Here is a 21,577-nt window from a genome sequence, read left to right on the forward strand (position 1 = left end):
CATAGAGCTAAGTTCTGTGATATCAACATCAAGATGTGTGCTACATTATAGGAGAAAGTATTCTTATACAACTTGCTATTAGGAAAAATGCAAACGATTACCATAAAGTGGAAAAATACTTTACAAGTTCATTACAAAATATGGCATTAGGAAAACCCCACACACATAAAAGTATTTAATTAATCTCTCATTCTGTTTTTACATTCTTGCATCAGAGCTATATCCAAAAACAAGTATGTATTACATTCCCATAATATTGTATTCCAAACAACTGATGTTACCTGCCCGAGAAGCACATGCATAAGTCTCAATTCCACAAGGATCTGCACATCTAAAGCCTAATACTCATTGTAAGCATCAAAATAAAAGTTTATAAAATATATAACGAACTCATGACAGCAAGCAGTGACATTTTAAAGAACTGTAAGCATCCTGGGTAATCAGAAGCTAGAACCATCCAAAGCAGCACAGGCTGCAATACTTCAAGGAAACAAATCAGTGTTTGGAGTTCACATGACTTATACCATGGAAGACTACTGTGAGAAGGAAACAATTTGCATTCAATTCTTTCAAGTCAAAAGCAAGCAGATAAGATTCAAGGAACAAGCAGTGAAGATGAATTTAAATTATATCTCTATCTATATTAAAAAAAAAAAAAGGTGAAATCCAATTAAAACATTAAAGCTTTGCTTGAATTGACTTAGCTGGCATTCTTCCATCCAAGTATTCTAGTGACTGTCTCCAGTATCATACTAAATATTGTGGCAACTAAATGATTAAAAACTACCAAATTTTCCCACATTAACAGTACTGACAATGTCTTTCTCCATGTTAAGGTATACAGAAACTCTGTAATATAAAACTAGAAATTCAGTATTTACTTCAACATAACTTTAATTAACTACATTCCTAACAATGTAATAAGATTATTACACAAAGGGTAAGAGTTTAATTTTAAAAAAGTACCAATTTTGAACTTACAGTAGTAAAGCCATATAAATTTGACAGAAGCAAAAAAACCACTTTCTCCCTCAATGAGATGAAATTCCAAACAGGTCATGCTGAGTACGTTCTTCCCCAAACTGGGTTATTAGAATATATTTCTTAGTAAATATCTGAAATTTATTTGTTTTCTGGACATCTGTTAGCTTCAAGCAGTGTCAGAAAGTCTCTTGTCTATTCAGCTAAAGTAAGGAAGTACTAACACCCAAAAGCCACTAAGAAAAAGACTTCAGAAAAAACCCAACATAATTACATCTAAGGCGTTGAAATAATGGAACTGGAGAAACATACAGCTGCTTTTAACTCAAGTGCCACTGTATTTAAAAAATGATCCAGAGCTGCTCTCGGTGGGCAATTTCTGCTATGTGAGTACATTTAAGAAAAAACAGTAAGTTTATGTAAAAATACATGCATCAAATTTAGCACTTGGTTTTGCCCAACCATTGTCCCTAACATCTAAACTGCTTGCAGATCTTCCACAAAGCTGAAGATTTGCCAAGTGAAAGTGTCTAGAACACACACAGAGATTTTCTTCATGCTTTCAGCTGATCACTCTTCTTGCTCCCACAGAGCCTTTGCCTCACTGCCTCTGACCTGTGAACTACCCCAAGTTTCAGAATGTTTCCTTGTGCTGAGGAGGTATGGAGAAGTGTCAAACTCAGATTACTGTATTTTCCTCTCCAATTTATTTTTTAACTGTAGCAGTTAAATTAACTACTAAGTTAGTGGTGTAATTAACTTCAGTAACTTTTAATACATCTACCTGCAGTGTCAGTTGGTATCAGTGCATGCAATAGCAAACAGACAAAAAATGAAAGCTTTTTATAAAGCCTCACTGGGATCTCAAACCAGCAGAGAATATTTAAACAGTTTAGTACACCACTGCTATTCCCCTAGATTATCAAATCAGGTTGACCTGCCTAAAACTGGTAACCGTGTACACAAATTCATTATAGGAACATAATACTGAAATGATCAGTATTTTAGGTAGCCTGCAGAACAAACCACTCATTATGAAAGCTGAAATTGTTTCTTAATGGAATTCCCAAGATACCTACAACAGCACTATGCCTTCCTCTAAATCCTATAAATAGCTTTTTCCGTCATACCTTGCAGGATGCACAGAGATCTCTCCTCCCTTCCCTCAAATCCTCTTCAACACAGTGTCTAGAAGATGGACAAAAAAAGCCTATTTGTGGGAGTCCAAGAAGAGGCTGACAGCAGCACTAGGCCTTTAGGGTGCAGTTTTTGTTCTAATTCAAGAAGCTAACCTAAAGAAAAATGGGCTTGGAAGAAATACAGATGCCAGTGCAAGCACAATACAGCATCAAAGTTTGAATTTTACCTGAATATGTTCTTCCCACATGAAAATATCATGAGTGTTTCTTCCCTCTCAAAATTCCTGAGCACAGACTTTAGCACAGGCCTTCAGTTAATAGTTTATTCACACATCTGTACAACTACTGGTTCTTGCTGGGGTTAATTAACTTTTCTTTATACCTAGTTTCCTCTGTCTGTAAAATTGTAGCTCACACAGCTATGGCACAGGGACAGAAAACAGCAAAGTTCTGCACAGATTTAAGAAAATTACTGTGCTAGTCTTCACTTACCATTTATATAATAAGAAATATTTATAATAATATAATATATATAATAATATAGTAAGAAATAATTCTTGTTCAAACAAATAAAACAACCTCAGGGGTATATTTGTACACTTCCATTCCAACATATTATACTGTTTCAATGTCATGTTTACATGTATGGAAGGAGTAACCAAGTATGTAGATTAATCAACACTATTTAAGAAGTAGCATTCCAAACAAATATCAGTTATATTTTGAGTCTGATAACTCTTGATGAAATTCTGTGTAAATCCTCCTCCTTGTGCTCTACAAAACCCTGAAACCCTCTAATCAAGTGAAATGCTAAGTCATCTCTCATTATCTTTGAAAAACATGGAGTAGTAACTTTTGAAGCATGCAGAGAAATATTTACATGTACATACACACAAAGGAAAAGCTCAGAAGCCACCAGTGCAGACTTTGGTAAGATGCTTCAACTTTAGATGACACTAATTCCTCTGAAGAGTGCTAATACAGGAAGGAAACATTATCTGTTTTTACTACCCATGCCATAGTTTCTGATATGCTACAGATTTGCAGCAAATCCTGTCAAAGTGTTTCTCTGCTCTTATATCTGCACTTCCAAAGTCATTATGTCTCATGGTCCTTATCGCTTTTTTTAATCTTTCAAGTAATCTTCTCCTTTTTTCTCAGTCTTCTTTTTAGCCATTTTTAGACACTCATACAGAACTACAACTTCTCCCCAGCCCTGCTCATAATACACCGATCAGGAATATGCAATTTTGTGGTGCAAATTTTGAAACCTGAATGCACAACCTGTCTTGATTCAGCCAAACTTACTACCCACTCATTCAGTTTATTAGATATGACATTTTCAAATACAGAATCACTGGCAAATCCACACAAAAGCAAAACAACTCTAGTAGCTTCATTCTGCTTAAAATTAATTCAGAATAATTCAGTCCGGTGGGGTTTTATAACTGGATTTCCTGTAATAATCCTTCTATTTGCTAAACCAAGTTGAGACTACTGTCAAGTTGCTTCACTGACTACTTGAGGAGTGGTGACACACACAGAGGTCACACATTTCCAAGGGTAACTGAATAGCAGTCATTCTTAGTAACATTTATTTTCTAACGTGGCTGAAAAGCTCATTTTCTACATCAGTAAATCCCTCTGCTTCCCCTCATTTGGAGGAAGCAGAGGGGAAGGGTCCCCATCCTTTATTAAATCTACAGCAAACTCCCAGCCATATTCAAACTTGTGTCTCTAGATCAGTATCAAAGAATGGAAATAAACTTTCTATTTACATCTTTAAACAGAGTTACAAGAGGACAGCCATGTGTATTTATTTTAATCAAGCAGGGCATACCCCTCAAATACCTTGTGCCAGCCTTTTGGTACCTCCTCTCACTACCTCTGTGTGTTGGTTTCATGCTCACAACAGCTGGCACAAGTTGCTGAAAAGGTGCATTAACATAAAAGCAGTTTGGTTGCTCATCAAATACATAGTGACCTAACCAGACTATAAAAAGTATCTTGCCTAGAGAGACAGTTTTCCAATGTGCTTTAATCCAGTCTATCTGAGGGTGACCACCAAAAAGGGTGGTTCCTCCTATTCCACCATCTGTTTGTGCTTATTTGCAAACTCCCTACACAATAGCTACCAAGGCATGGAGTTCAAATAGCCTGATAATTTTAGTTTTCATAGTGAGCTATTCCAACTCACTGTAGATCTGCGTGACCCCAGGTTGCCACACCTCATGTGCATCACATGTTTTGGGAAGGAAGAGCTGTAACAGAATTGCCCATTGCAGTGTACACCAAAAAAATGCACTGGAATAAATATACTGCAAAACCCTGTGAAGTTTACCTACAATGTTTCATCAACATTACTGCTTTATTTGCAATGAAGTAAAGTTTTGACAGGACAATAATGTTTCTTTATCACATAAGGAGGGGAAAGCCTGCAACTGTATTTTCTTTTTCATATTCACAATGTGTAAAATTTTTCTGACTCTTTCTCATGTCATGTGTTAAAACATTTGTGAGTCGTGTAAATTCTGACTCTAGAGGCTACAACCCCAGCAACACAGCAATCCAAATGTGCTATCCACATGGAGCCAGGTAGCACATTTTGAAAACCACATGAACTACCTTCACTCAGATACTTTTATTACTTTTTTTGTATTTTTTGCTGCCTAAAGAAAGAAGACAGCATATGTGTGCTATACACACAAATGAATTAACTCCTACTGAAAACGAAGAAAAACTATTCAGCAAGAAACATTTACAATGCTATTCACTGTGTTGAACAGCAGAAAATCAGTTGTTATTTAACATCCTTTTCCTCCTGGCTGCATAATTTATCTGTATTAATCCAGTACATCTGTCTTGCACAGCTGCTATAGAATTGCAGAGGGACTTTACTAGTTATAAAGTGTCAAAGTAACACTGGATTAAGAACATAAATATTAACATTTTTAACTTAAATTTTAAAAGACTTTTTTTTTTTAAACCCACAATATGGATGAGTTCATACACCTGGTTTTGCCATGTGGTGAAGGGTAGGATGGGGAAGAAAACAAATGCTCTACCCAGTATTACTGTGACTGCTGGGGATTTATGGGTTGTTAAATTGTAACAGATTGGAATAACAGAACAGAAATGAAATTCAACATGGAAACATGAAAATGTGCGTTGAGGGAGGTAATTTATTTCTTTATTAAAGAATATAAGAGGACAAAATAATGCAGAGAAACACCAATATAAGACAGACCTCCTACAAGAGTTTGATGAGAGGGTACACTACAATTATTCAGGTCCAAATAACTACAATTTAAAGAGAAAGCCATTTCACCAAATGCAACAATATACAGATCGTATATAAAAAGATTCTTACCAGTGTGTCTCAGGAAAATAGCACAGGCTGGACTAAGAAAAACATTGCAAGTCTTTGGAGACAGACAAAACAAAACCTAAGCAAACCATAAAAAGCAGCTTCTTGCCTTAGGAATTGATTTTTCAAGTATTCTTGCAAAGAATTATAGCTGCCATCTAAGCAGCACATAACAAAAAAGAAACTGACTACAAATTATAAATTCTGTAACATAGTGATTATAATCAGCGTAACTCTTATCAGTAGTGAGACTTCATTAACACCACCTCTCTCACAGCAACCCAACATTACAAAGCACTCTGTGAATTCCTGCAAACACTTGTAACCCCCCTAAAAAGAGCTGGGAATCTACTAATGAAATTAAGTTACAAATTCAAGGGAGGGGGGCAAGGTTGAGCCTCAAAGGATGATAGAACTTAACGGCCTAAAGTAAATGTAACTCCACCAGTCTCTCTAGAATAGTTCATGCAAGATAAGGGGACTCAACCCAACTCTTGTTTACCTGAGTCAACTGATGGGATACATTAGTTTCTCAGCATACTCATCAAAGAGAAAAGAGTGAAAAATCAGGACAGACAGAAATTCTCAATAGTGTATCCTGAAGAGAGACTCAGTACATCTCATCCTCCTATCAATTTTCTCAAACATTCATTACTTCACTTGATTATTTGTTCCACTCAGCAGAACTGTAGCTTGCACTGCATGCAAGAGCAGGGCTGCAGACACTCTCTCTGGACATGGTGGGTTTATGCTTTCTCCAAGCCACAAGGAAAACAGTAGCTCCACACTGTCAAGTATGTTTGCCTCTTTCTAGAGAATGTGAATCATCAGTAATTCTTGATTTGCCACAGCAGCTTGATATGTTGCCCTCTGAAATTCAGAAAAGTCAAAAGCAGCCTCAGTTCTTCTTCTGCAAACTCAAAGGAACATAACTGATTATGTATAACATTTCTGGTGAAGGCTATCAGATATGAAAGAAATGTAGTATCATGTCTTACATAGAAAACAAGTGTGCAGTAATGCATTGTGCCTTTTCATATTAAGTTTGGCTTTCTCTCTTTCCCCTCCTTTAAATGATGGAAAAGAGAGAAAGCCATTCTTAAAATCAGAAACTCATGCACATTCCTCGGCTTTGAAAAGTGTGGGTTTCTGTCAAAAAGTAATAATAATATAGACATACTTATAAATAAACATATACAACAAAAGCAGGAACAAAATTTGCAGACACAAGATTATATTTGAAATAGGGAAACCATTTTTAATCAATTCATTTCTACCTGCCTGAGAAAGCTTATCTGAAATGAAATATATCCAGAACAAAATCCTGGGATTTGGATCTCATCTGAAAGGACAGAATGAGCTTCTCTCTGAAGATCATTTTTAACTTTGACCTTTAAAGTTCAAAGCAGGCAAAAATGAGCAGTCTGACTAAAAAAAAAAAAAAAAAAAAATCAAAGACCTGATAGTATGAAATTATCTCACCCCTCTGCAATGTAATTGCTGGATTCTTCCACCATATCCATCCCTATAAGAGAGAAATTTCTGCACACTCACTTGCAGTCAAACAATGTAATAACAGAAGGCTTAACAGAAACAAGTCTCTTAAGTATCTGACTAACTCTTAAAATGTAATTAGCACTTTAGCTGTTTGCATTCACAACCAAAAAAGTACCTCAAATATTCAACTGAACCTACATTTAGAAACACAAATGTTGCACTCCATCTAGGATTCAGTTTGACATATATGATGTTTTTCCCTGCACGTTTTCATGTATGCTGTCTGCCTGACCTCTTGTAAATGCAAGTTTTCACTGCAGTCATGAGCTGAGGGAGCTGTGCAGCAGATGGATCAGGATGTCTGCTTCAGAATTTGCCCAAGCATTCACCAAAGCCAGCAGAGAGCTGAACAATAATTATGGAATACAGATACATATGAAGGCCCCTAATCTTAGGCATATTACTCTTTAACTGAGTCCTGCTTCAAGAGGTTACGCTCTCATGACAGCATGAACAACACAGTAACAGAAGTAGGAGATAACATGAATTTGTCACAAAGCCAGTTTCTCGATTTCTCCTCAGCACCAACACTCATACTTTAGTAACAGTATTACAGTTGTATACATAAAGTGTTGCATTTACATAAATTATCACAGAAACTCAAAAGAAACAAAAACTATTTTCACTTATGTACTTGGGTTCTTTATGAATCAACATTTTAAGGCCTGACCAAACATGACCTGAAAAAATCAAGCTACTTGTACATTTTGCAACAGTTGAGCTCGCCTTGTGTTATACAAGCATTCTGTTCTTCCTACTTCAGATACAACACAGCTTTTTACACCTACATGCAAAGTTTCATTCTAGAATTAGTGTATCTTCACTTCATGATGCCATTCCCAGAACATCAGTATTTTCAATCATCATTTCATGTCATAAGACAGGGATTTGTATTCAGTAGCTCTAGTCCATTTAGTTAAGAAGAAAAATTTTTTTCCTTTGCAGCCAACCATGCATCTTAATACATAAATAATTAAATAGTTTTTAACTTTTGTACTACCCAGCTCAAAAGCTATTTCACCATAAAGCGCAGATGTAGTAGAAAAATAAATTTTGAACAAGAGGAACGAAGGCAAGTAATAAAGCCTGATGGACAATGAATGTTTCATGAAATACATAAGACCAGTGTCCAAAGATGCAAACAAAACCAGAGCAACCCTACCCCAGATTTTTAAATAAAGTTTGTGAGAGCTTTGGGAACTGGGGAACAAACCCAGAAATTAAAATCTAAAAACATCTGACTGTATTGGACAGAAAGATACAGGAACAGCAAGTTTTTCTTAAACCCTTGATATCCAGTCTTCATTTTGCTTCCAGGAATGGCCAACAGCATATGCTCAAGTAAATGCAGATTACAAAAACAGGGCAGGAATGCTGCAATAGTTCCCTCCTACCAGTATTTAGCCATCTGTGGCTTATACTCTTCCTGTACAGAGACTGTTCCTGCAGGTTTGACAACCCTTGTTAAATTTTCACTTAATCACTTTTCAAACCATTTTAACTTTTGGGATGAGTGAAATTATAAGCTGCAGGAAGGAACTTTTTTTTTGCTTTACTTAAATACACTGGGTTCTTTACAGGATCTCTGTATCTGCATTATGAGAAATTACAATCAATTATTCTCTTGTCATGTCTATGCTACTTACAATTTTATAAACTTCCTTTACATCCATCCCTCATTTCTTTCCCCTTCAGGGAATAAAAAGCACAGTCTGCTTATCACCTCTGGAAGGCATTCCACATTTTCAATCATGCTTGTTTACTTCCAATGCATCAAGAAGGCAGCAGAGAGCAAAACTGCACATGGAACACATGGTATCTTTATAAAGCAGCCTAACTGCTTCATTCTTTTTCTCTATTGTTTTCGTATTTGTCTTTTTGACAAAGGAATCAATATCTTGACAGAAACATTCACAGTAAGTCAAATGCCACACACCCTCTTGACAGATGTAAGTCTTTTTTAGAGCCCATGTTTGTGCACCCACATTTTTAACCAGTCTCCTCCTCCTATGATACAGGTCAGCTGGCATTTAGCAGCATCCAACCAGTGCCCTTTGATCAAGGAGTAAGTGGGTCAGTACAGCACAACTGCTGCCTTTAGCAAGTCGTTTTCACTGTTAAATATTTTCTTTAATTAACCTTTGTCACCTCACCACTCACCCCAAAACACCACAAACCTTTAGAGAATTGAAACAGAATTGAAACACCTCTTTGGAGGGAAAGCAGAACATGTAATCCTGAGAGCTCAGTGCCTTCAGGAACCTTGAGTGAGCAACATGGTTGAGGTTCACTGTAAAACTGGGTTATCTTACACTTATCTATACACTCAGTGACTCTGCCCTGCAGGTTTAGGATGGTAGGTTTCCCCTCAAAAAATTTTGCACCGATCCTTCCTCACCACAGCACACACATCCATTCTGTTCTCCACTAGTTTTATTCTTTGCTACAGTTCAGACTTGACAGGCTGAAGTTCTCAAGATTCCTTCATCCCTCATACCCCCGGCACAATTTTTTTTTTTAAAAGTAAACCACCAGCTCTAGTCACTTTTAGTACCTCCCATTTCTTTGTTAGCAATTAATGAAAATTAAATCTAACATGCTCTATTAAACAGTCCAGCAATTCCAGATTTAAGGCCCTTTAAAAACTCCTAATCCTAGCAAGTTAATAGGATCTTTATTTTAAACTTCAAATTGGGAAATTTCTGACTAATTCATTTTAATTCCTCTATAGGAAACTTCCTCAGCTTCCATAAACAGCAAAAAGGTAAATAATGTATTTTGTCTTCTTCAGTATGTTTATATTCCCCAAATATTTTTGTGATACTATTATGTACATGCCATATGGATATGGGTGTGTTTGCCTTGCTATTTGCTCATACCAGCTTTATCACAGGCTTTTGACAAGCTTTTACGAATAGCTGATATCCACTAACTGTTAACAAAACACCTGGCAAACAATCAGCTCTAATTTTGCTCCCCTTTTTGATCCCTCAATCTTGCATGACTCTTTGAAAGAAAAAATATGGTCTTTAGTGAGTTTTTCGTGACTGCTATGAAGCTAAATTTGAGATTATCTCTGAGCATACAATGATGAGATTGCTCACTATTACAGATGAGCTGTTTAATTGCTACATCTTAAATCACTTCCTGGTCAAGAAGGACTCAAGAACTGCTCAATACATTTCAACTGAATGTTACCTGTCAACACAGTTGAAATAATTTACCTAGCATGACTAAGCTTTCTGTCAAGTACAACAAATTAAATATTCACACCTTAATAATTAATGCTATGGAATTAAGAATTTCCCACAAATTATCCCTTCTCACTCCTGGCCTGTTAAGACAGCATCCTCATTTGAAAAACCACTGATGCTTTCTCAGCTGACTATTTTTGAAGGCTTCTGGCATTCATATATAAGCAAGCATACATTCATTTTTGACAGAGCTACCTATTGATGAAACTATTTCTTCAGACTTCTCTGTTATTTTCTACTACGCTGTATTTGACATTTGCTTGGTTGGTGACAAACGAAGACTGAAATAAACGTTTTACTAATACTCTGTACTTACTCTGGCAAAGACAGGCTGCTGCTGCTGCAGAACAAGACTGTCATTATGTTTCTCAGTCTTGTTTTTGGATCATTTGGCAGTATGAACAAAAGCTACGTGTCCCCTCTTCACACAGCCCACCTCTTCAGCAGACTTTGTAATGTAACACAATCCTTCAAACATTCCTTTCTCTTTTAAATGTTTTTTTTCAGGAGTAAACATGCATGCATAGCAGTGATGATGCATCCTTATTCCATGCTTTTTTAAAGTACAGCCAACTACCACAAACTACTATCACATACAAATTTCACAGATTACTCAAGGTAATAAAAGTAATTACATCTCTGCTGTGCCCTCCATAAACACAAGTATACAACATACTAATTAGATGTAATATACATACAGAACAGACTCACAGAATAAAAGAAATCCTGGCATAAAAAGATTATTCTAAGCCAGTCACGTGAGCATCTTCCTCTCAAAGTAGGTATTTATTTTGACTGCTAGATTTTTTTAAATAAAATTCAGAGTTAAAGCTGATTAAAGTATGGGTAGAAACCCTTCCTACACCCTGCAAAAAGGGAACCTTAGGCTTTTTGATTATCTTCCTGACAACATGGACAATCATTTGTTATAATGTTTTCAGTGTGCATGAGGTCTGTTTCTGTTCTGATGACCAGAATTGGTCACAGAATTTGTGACTTGTCAAACACAAAGATACAACCAAGGACTGGTTAAGGTCTTGTGCAGTGTCAAGTTTTAAGAACAGCCAGAATCAAATTAAAAGATCCCCTGGGAAAAATCTACATTTTATTTTTAATCTTGCTGTAGGTATCTGAGTGCAAGCATGTTTTTCCCTTTTGGAAATGGGTCATTTAAATGGTAATTTAAAAGCTGAAAATTACTAAGCCTTATTTCAGACTTAAATACAAGGTAATTTTAAGTCCATGATAACTAGAGAAATTGCAAAAGAAAAAAAACCCCAAAACCAAAAACCAAACAAAAACCAACAAAACAAACCCCCAACATATTCCCATTAAGTATCCTGCTCACTACAGCAACTCCAAAAGCAACAAAACACATGACACAGCAAGACTCTCATTCATTTCAGCCACTAAAAGTTTAAAGGTCACATGTAAGTCTATACATGAATTATACTACTGGTAACCTTCTAATTAAAAGAGCACTAAGCCATTTCCCTCCTGCTGTAGCTCTGAATTATAAGAAAATCATTATCTTTTCCAGTTACAAGATGATGGTCAGAAGACTGCAATTTAATGATAGTCTACAAAATTCATAACTCATAAAGTTATATTTGATAGAGGAAACAAAGATAACAGAAAAATATGGACTTCAGTTTATTTTTATGTCTGTAGTATGCACCCCAACGAGGTTACAACCCTATCAAGTTTGTAATTTTCACTCAAACAAAAGTTTGTATTAGAAAGCTCAAACTGTAAATCACAAGTCCTGATGTGAGCTCTTTTAAATGAAGCATTCAAGGTGATAATCCAGTTACTGAAGTCCTGATTTCTTCATGAAGTGCTGATTCAGAAGGCAGCTCAGACTAACATATTTGAAAGAACACATGAAGTAAGAATATGAATATTACTGAAAGCTCCAGTGTGACTGCCTTCAGTACAGAACATATGCATTAATTATTAATACAATGAAATCTTAGTTCTACATGTTCTCTCCTTTATTTACAGCCAATAAATTTTTTTAGAACTTCAGATTGCATAAATTAAGACAATTACTCATATGACAACTATTCTCTCTTTTCTCAGATACCCTTAAGAAGGCAAGTGAAACATTACTCAGTATTATTAACTTTATTCATGTTGCCAACCGTGCTACAAGAAAGTGCTTATTTTACCACTGCTTACCGAACTATGAAGAATTTCAGGCATTCAGTTCCATATTCACTGGATCCACTGGATCCGTAGTTAATGATAAAGTATTATGAGAAAATGTACTTGCATTGACTACACAAATTCTTTTAACAATACAGTTAAGTTTACAGTTTATTTAACTATGCGTCCTAAAATGCTCTTAAAGAATAAGTAGGAGAAGCAGAATCTCCGTGAAGCAGAAAGTATAAGTAATTACTGTTAAGTATAAACTGTTAAAAACTACAGAAGTTAGTCAAAAAACTCAACACCTGCCTCAAGTTCATCACTGAAAGACCTGGACAGCAACCAAGCAGACAGCAGCTTCAGCTTTCATGTGGTAAGGAGGTGAACACGGAAAGAATGGTCCAAGTGCTGCCTTTCTTTCAATATAAAAGGCTGTTAATAATTTGAACACAGATTTTCTTTTGAGCAAGACTCAGGAGGTCAAACTTAGATGCAGAAAGGAAGAGAAAAGGAGCTAAGATACAAACCTGAAGCTTCTCTGAACATCACAAACCACCACAGACTATATCCCCCACAGTGCTAAAGTACAATTTTAAAGAAGAAAACTATTTCTCTTTACAGAAAAATTTCTAAGCATTTGAGATCTATTTATATGCACAGTCACACAAAATCAGGTTTCGTATGTTAAATCACAAGTGGAAAACATCCAAGTGTCTCATTTTGATGCAGGTGAAGAAATTTTAATCACACTTCTCAGACACTTAGTTTTTATCCAGCTTTCAAACTTCCATGCAAATGCAGCTGTTCTATTCTAGTAATTTTACTTAAGGCTATAAAGCTCTGTTTCCATTTCAGAATAATGAAAACAGAGGTTAATTTATTCCTATTCACTTTCCTACACTCCACACACGACCTACGACCACATTCTTGCAAACACCACAGTCACATTAAGCAAGCCAAGTTAAGACTCTGCCTTTTCCAGCTTTCCTGAGTAGCAGAAAGAACTCTGTGATGTTATGTTGGCTGCTGCACTCTCAGTCCAGGTAACAGTACCACCCAGACCTTTACACACACCGTTAACACTTGCAACATCACTTCCCAGGCATGCAGCAGTGTGTTCTTTTTACACACAACAGAACCACCCCTTTGCTAAACATATCTTCACTTGGAAGGACATTCCTGTTGGCTTATGCTTACAACTTGCATTAAAATACACTGCTTTGTGTAAGTGTATCTGCATTAATTTGTAGCACCGTTTGAAAACTGAAATATGATGGGAAGCTACCAAAAAAAATCACACCACTGGCACACTACTTACTTTTAATTTACAGATTTGAGACTTTGAAAGTCTACCTCACACTACTGAACCAGACAGCTCAGACTGTAGTATAAAACGCTATGTAGTACCTTCAGTCAACCTCAGTATTTTTATCTCAATTTCAAAGTCTAAAAATATCTCCTCCCTCATTTCTCTCAAACTGCAAGGCTGCACATTGCAATGTTGAAGCATGTTGGTCATTCAAATCAACTGCAATGCAAATTGACACTTGGGAGTCACTTCAAGTGGCTTCAAGTGAAAAAAAAGGAGCAAAACATTCCTGAATCCAGCACCGGCTAAAATATCTTTGCATGAAATATTTACAAATGTAGTTACACTTTTACTTTTAACTGAAAAGTAAGAATAACTTTACAAAACTTGCTGAGATTATTAGGACAACAAGTGCTAAAGGCAGTACGTACAGAATTGGTATTATTAATGGATCATCTTTTTGAAATCAATCTCCCTCTGTGTTTAAATAGACAAAAAAAGAGCTTGAATAAACTCATTTATTTCAAGGGCAAGTATCATCAATTATCTTTAAAATATAATTTTTCTGACATAAGAAATACATGAAATGAAAAAAAAAAACTGATGAGTACTGGACAGCAGACATTACCGACTTGAACAAAAACAAGTTATAAATAAATAAATGACCATGCAATCTTGTACCATGTGAGTATACATGACAGAGTACCAGAAATGGGAACAGGAAAGAGAGTCAAACTAAAGGAATTAAAGTCCAAAGCAATCATGCCCTAGATGTCTTATTAAAAGATGCTTTGGTTTTGCAAAAATCTAGTTATGCTATTAAAGTGTTTACACAATTCTAAAATAAAAAGCTTGGATTTAAGACAAAAGCCCCATCCATGCATTACAAAATGGCTGTAAGTTGTGTAAGGTACAGAGCTAGTACAACCTCCACATTCCCTACCCAAGCTCTTCAACTGCTCTTGACCACAGCATCGTAACAGCTCAGCTTCCTCAAGACTTCAAGTTCTTTTAAAAGAAGTTCCTGCTTCCAAACTGAAATTTCATCATCTACTAACACATTCAAAACTTCAAATTAAAGAAAACCAGCAAACGCCACCAAGTCCAGAAACCCCTGAAGAAACCCAAGCAAAATCTCCAACACCAAGAAGAATATCTAAAAGCTAAGAACAAGGGTAGACTGGAAAGAAGCAATATGAAAAATGGGGTGGAACAAAAACCAAACCAAGTCAACCAACCCATTAAACATCATTAAAAAAAAAAGCCCTCACACCAAAATTTGTTGATATTTATCAACTCAAATGAAATTTTATCAATCCTTTTTCTACCAGTTTGCCAATTTTTTCTTTTAATCATGTAAAATTAAGAACTGAAGAACACAAGAGTTACAGAAGACTAACAGGTAGTGAAAATGCCTTATAATCTATCCCCAAATCTTAAAACTGATAGAGGACCTGCTTTTTTTTTTTAATTATTTTAAATCTTTCTCAAACCCTTGCTGATTGTCAATTTTGTTCTCACTGACATATGTATCAGTCACTCCACAACTTTGCCTGGTATCAACATTAAGCCAATAGTAATTACCTAGGTCATCCTATTCATCCTTGGAACAATGCTGGCACAGTTGCAGATCTCTTCCAGTCCTTTGGAATTTTTTCAGTGTCCCAAGATTGATTAAAAATCAATAAGAGAATTGTGCCAGGTATTTCAAACTCTTGGGTCTTGACAGACCTATTTTTAGTGTCTCTCTACATTTATACTGACAATGGAAAGCATCACCTAACAAGCATGATCTACCCTACCCATCAAAACAGACCTTTTTTTAACACTCCCCTGCGTTCCATTACAGTATCTATAAATTATATAGGGTGGGGACAGGGGTGGTGGCGATGTTTGGTAGGTTTGGGGTTTTGTGTTTTCTTCGTCATTTTAGGTTAGCACATTAAGTGCTTTTCATAGAAACACCAGATACCATTTGTTCAATTATCCTTGTACAACATTCTCTTTCTATAAAATCCCACTGAAGCATTTCATGTTTTCTCTGGTTGTTTGGAGACTTCTTGTATGTGATTTTTCTGAAAAGTCTGTTTTGCCTAGGTGTAACCTATAGTTTCTTCTACTGCTTACTTATGGAAAAGAACTACAGGCTAACTGGGGACTATGCACAGAACACTTCTTGGTCTGTATGCATCTGACTAGCACAGCTATTACGCATTATTTTTGGCTTTTAAACACACACAGTAAAGATCTGCCTCCTTTACAGATAAAAATTACCAAACTTCTTACTCAGCTGTATTTCCATGATACCTCCCTCTTTCCTTGAAATCTGCAGAGCTGTTTCCCAAGTCCTTCAGCCTATAATGCTCTACTGACAGTAGCTGTCTTTCACAGACCAGAATATTTTTGCCCCACAAACCACCAATTTACACATAATGCAGGAAAGCTTTCCAGCTGGATGCAGAAAACATGAAACTCTTTTCCCCTGCCTATTCAAGTCTCTGATCTACCATTGGCTGGTGCAGAACAGAATGAGAGTCATGTACAAGTTTGCAGGTTTTGCTTCCCAGGCTCCTAGCAGCATTCATTTAAAGTACAAACTAATCAGCAACCTGATGAAAATCTCAACACCACTAAAACCCCAGAACAGACAGCTAGGTGCTCCCCAAAAAGACAAGTCTTTCTCATCTTTGTAAGTCCATGATTTCAGCTAGGATGTCTGCAAAGAACAGGAGCGACTGACTAGAACACCAATGGTTGACGCTTCCCTTTCTCCAAACACCCATAAAAACCAAATTCCTTCCTGACAACTGCACAAGCTAACATATTTAGAACACATTATCAAATACTATCTCAATACTAATTGCTCTCTGAAGGATTCCACAAAGTTTGGAAACGTACAGCTGATGTCAACAGTTGAACTTATATTTTTCATTTGTATATGAAGAAGACATGTAAGAATGGACACTGTTGTCATCCTGAATGAATGGCACAGTGGTTAACTGGAGACAAGAACCAAGAGAAGAAAGGAAAAGATAACAATTACAGAAGTAATACACTGGTAAAGGGTATAGAGAAAAAACATCAACTAGACCAAAACCCCACAAAACAGTAAAGATAGTTCTTAAAAGAAATAGATGCATTCTGGTCACAGGCAAAAACTTCTCATTTTAAGCTTCAACATTCTAATTAGGGCTCCAAAATATGCAGTAAAACAGAGGTATTAAAAGCTGTCCTGTGTCACAAAGATATGTTGAAGTCTTTGGGGATTAAATTTTAAAAGATAGTGAAAATCAATGTTCAAACTTTCAAAATATCAAAGGCTTTAACTGAACACATATTTCAGGATAAAGTCAGCTACATAAAAGAAATACCATTTTTAACTTCCAAGACAAAACCCAAGTATTTGATACTCATTCTCCATTAACATTTTCCCAAACCAAATACAATCCACTTGTTTTCTACAAAAGTGCTTTTACATATACCCTGCCAACCGTCCCCTCTCTCAAAAGAGATGAAACCTCATCAGCACTGTCATTCTGCACAGCCAAGATCTGATTATACTTGAAACAATAAAATATCCCACCACACACAACTTTCCTTAAATTAGCCCCATAAATTCTACATAAATAGCACTTTACATATCAAATGCTGAAGGCAACCTGGAAAACATTTTATGGGGACAACCAAACCTTACTGTTATCAAGCCAAGTTTTAAATCTTTTGCAAAAGTAGATGAGATCTTAACCACACTGAAAGCCTGCTATTAAAGCCCAAGCTTAGTAAAGCAAGCAAAAGGAGGGAAGGGCAGATGCAATTCTCAGGGTTGTTTTTTTATTAAATATGTATCTTGGGGTTTTTTTACTAGCATGAAATCTCCACTTATCCTCCTTGCTTAAAAATGAGTGTTTCAGAAGAAGACTTACAACCAGAAAATAATTTTTATGGACAATAGTGACTTGTATATTATGAAAATAAATGCCTATAGCACATGAACACAACAGACAATATTGCAATACTAATATTTTTGTATCCAGCATAAAAAAAAAATACTCCAAAAATTCTGACCTTCAGTTTCTAAAAAAGGACAACTAATTTTCATGAAAAATAGACGGCAGCCTACAGAAGGAACAGCACTATCCAAAACACAAATAGGAATTTAGCCCATCCACAACTTCGCCAGTAAAATTAAATTCAGAGCAATAACATGATAATGGTCTTCAGAATGCATTTTTAACTGTTCACTGTAGTGTTGGAAGGTATCTTCCAATGCACCCAGAGTTTCCAACACATACACACATTTCTGCACTGACTGCTAGCTCGTTCTAATGTATCGCAATTGTTTGTATATGCGAAGTACACATGACGATGAAATGAGGAAAAGTCAAAAGAGACAGAAAAACTTAAGTAGGTGAGAGGTTGTTTGCAGATCTGCGCACGTATGGACATAGATGAAGCTTCACTGCTCTACGTCTAGTTCTACTCCAAGCATTACCTGTTTTCAGAGAAACTAAGTGCTTAATTATAGACCACTGCTTCATCATCCTACACATACACTTAACAGCAGTACAAGCTGAACAGAGCTGCTACTTTTCCACTGTATGAGACCTACATCACCAGGCAGGATCCTTGCAAGGCAGACTAAAATAAACAATACAAGGAGCACTAGAGAACCTTTTAAAACTAAGTTGCAGCCCTCTTCAGCTGGTAGTTCCAGAACTCCAGGCAGCACATGCACACGTTTCTTTAAAGTACATACTAGGTACATATCCATATAATTTTATATCACTTCTGGTTTGCAGTTTTATGGAAGAGTTGTTTGACTCCTGACTTGCAGTTGAACTAGCAGACTTTATACAAGCAGGGCATTCTGATTTGCTCAGCTTGGTCCTGTGAAGCCACCTTTTCAGGCAGACAAATCCATGCTCTGGGTTCTGACATGAAGCACTAACAGTTTTTGCTCATTTTATTAAAAACTTTATGTTCAGATGAGGATTTTTTTCCCCCAAGACCTTTCAGCATTTATGCAAATGCAGTATGTTTACAGTAAAGTTTCCTAGACTGTAACATGGCTGAAAACCAATACAGAAACAGCAGTGGAGGCAACTCACTGGAAAAGGAGCTTCTAAATCTAGTCCTGCTGACAGCTTGCAGCCTGATGCTTTCTGCAAGTGGACAATTTTAAGGATAAACTCATTCCTTACATAGAATAAGAGTTGTTGCTATGAAAGTATTCAATACAAAGTTCTAAATCAGTTGTATTTCATTAGGTGACTAAAGAAATGTTATGATTTTACAGAGAAAACCTTTCAGAAAGGACAGTGTTAAATTAAACTCAACTGTTCTGCAGAAATCCAGACACAACCTGGTGAATCATCAAATATGGGATGCTACAAGTATCAGCCCTAATTTCATTCCTGTTAAAAAGCTAAATAACATCTATAATTCAGGTTGTAATACGTAATTCATATTTTGCTTTCTTATCTTCTAATCACCAGAAAAATGGTCATACTAGAAGGACCTCATCAACATCTGTTCAGAGGTCAAACTGCCACAGTAACATAGACCAGGAATGTTGCAAGGCTTTTAGTCCTAAGAATTCACAAATCAAAAATAAATTATGTATAATGTTAATGGAATGCAACAGCACAGATTTTTAAGAAAATATATGGGGATTGACAATGACAAAGGGAGACTACTAAAGGTGCTTAAAATACTGCTTCTAACTTCAATCTGAAAAGCAGACCTACAATTTGTTTGCCTGTTGTACAGGAATACTGTATTTCTGGTCATTGCTTACTTGTTTATCAAATACTTTAATAGCAGATCATTTTATACAAGCAATAAAAAATAATGTAACTAGTCAATTAAGAAAATGAAACAAAATAGCCTGAATTAGTAACAACTGCTAGTTAGAATATCTGACCTATTGTCAGTAGTAAATAAAAAGCAACATCTCACTACAGTCATGCAGTTTGAAAAAAAATCTTAATGGCAGAGTTTTATATTAATCAGATAACATCAGTGAAGACTAATCAATTAAATATTCATGCTGAAAAAAAAAAAAGTTGATTTGAGGATACTGGAAGTACTGCCATGATTTTTAAAAGCTACTTTTTATTTAACTACCACTTTAAAAATCCAATGAAACTGTAGTTAGACTTTGCCAGAATTAGCACCAAATTAAATTCAATTCTAAATTACTATTTTACTCATGTTTTATCATTAATGTTGCTGCTCTCCAAAATAAAGCAATTTCTCAGGAATAAGAGGCAGTCTCAACAGATGAGGAGCTAAATGGACAGAACACAACGTGCGCATGTTATTTCCAATACTGCTACAAAAATCATAGCTCAGCTTTAACAGCCAATTGCCCCATATGTGAAATATAGATGATATGTACTTTTCTCCAGAAGTTTTCCTACAGATGGATATACTCTATTCAAGAGTTACATATTGCCACTTCTGAATTAGGAGTGTATCACACACAAAACCAGACAATGGACCATGCTAAATTTACAATCACTGACAATATTTTGTTATGCTGTAACAAAAAAAAAACAAAAAAAAAAAACCACTTTAGTAAGACTCTATGATAGTTAACATCATGTCTGGTATTTTTCAAGTTCACAAAACTATATATATATATATTTTTCTGTATGTGTAAAATAGTACACACAACCTTGTATTTCTTCTTTCCTGCCTTAACGGTTTTTACACCCACATCCTACTGTCTTCCTATTTAAACCCCAATCACACAATCACATCCACAGGAGAAGGTTTCAATGAAGCTGTAGGACAAAAACCACTGGGATGCATGCTTGAGGGTGTCCTCGCACAAATCAGTTTGCATGACACAAGAGGCAGGCTGTACAATCTAGAGAGGCTGCTTTATAATCTGCGTAACACAATGGAGCCATGCTTGGAGGGAGCTGGATGATACTTAAGACAGATCAAGCTACTGAAATGAAGTATGGCAGAAACACAAGATTAATACCAGTGTCTAATTCTATGGATGACATAGAGTCTGGATATAAATTCAGTTTAACAATTAAAAAACCATTTCTCTGTTTTATTTCTAACTTGAATGTACAATCTAAAGTCAACAGAAGAGCCAAAAAGATTATCAATTTAATCCCATCTACATAAATCATAATATTATTGTTAAACACTCCAGTGATAAATGAGATATGTAAGAAAAAACCTGTTTCTTATCGATTTTAATTAAGAAGAAATAAACAGCTGAACCATGGTTATTTCTGCCCCTCCCTTTGCGAGGATCTTTCACAAAGAAATCAAGGACTGTTCTTAAAAAAAATAAATTAAGCACTAACATGTGAATTAATAGAATGACAAAAGAACAACTTCAAATTACTTATACTCATTTTTAAAACAAGTAAGTTTCAATTTAATGTTATCTCTTCACACAAATCAATTTAAACAGATATTATTACTGTACAAAATCAAGATAATTATCTCCAAAACAGAAACAATTACACCAGGGAGGGATATAATTCATTTACATATTACTTAGATAAAACAGGTCTTTCTCCAGAAGTCTTTCAGCAATTATGTCAGTATTTTGCCACATAGGTTCAAGCCCCGCCTGCACTCATCATGTCAGAGCTGTGAAGTCCAAGTTGTCCTTTTAAGCTGCCTGTAATTGGATGCCTACATGTGCTTTGTACTGTTCAGCACCGGTACTTCCCTCCCACTCCCAGCCGAGCTGGTGCTGACACAGCTGCACTACAAACCCAACACCCCTCCTTCGGCCCGAGCAGGCAAACGTTCCCACATCCTGGGAATTCAATAACATGGGGGC

The 21,577-nt window shown here is 36.0% G+C and overlaps 1 protein-coding gene across 2 annotated transcripts in view; it reads right to left on the reverse strand.

Annotated features, from left to right (window-relative positions):
- ARFGEF1 (ARF guanine nucleotide exchange factor 1) overlaps positions 1-21,577 on the reverse strand; it is an 85,403-nt gene that overhangs the window by 62,956 nt on the left and 870 nt on the right. The window lies entirely within an intron of this gene.

Source organism: Lichenostomus cassidix, chromosome 2, assembly GCF_008360975.1.
Source record: "Lichenostomus cassidix isolate B80296 chromosome 2, HeHo_3.0, whole genome shotgun sequence".
In the NCBI taxonomy this organism is placed as follows: Eukaryota; Metazoa; Chordata; class Aves; order Passeriformes; family Meliphagidae; genus Lichenostomus; species Lichenostomus cassidix.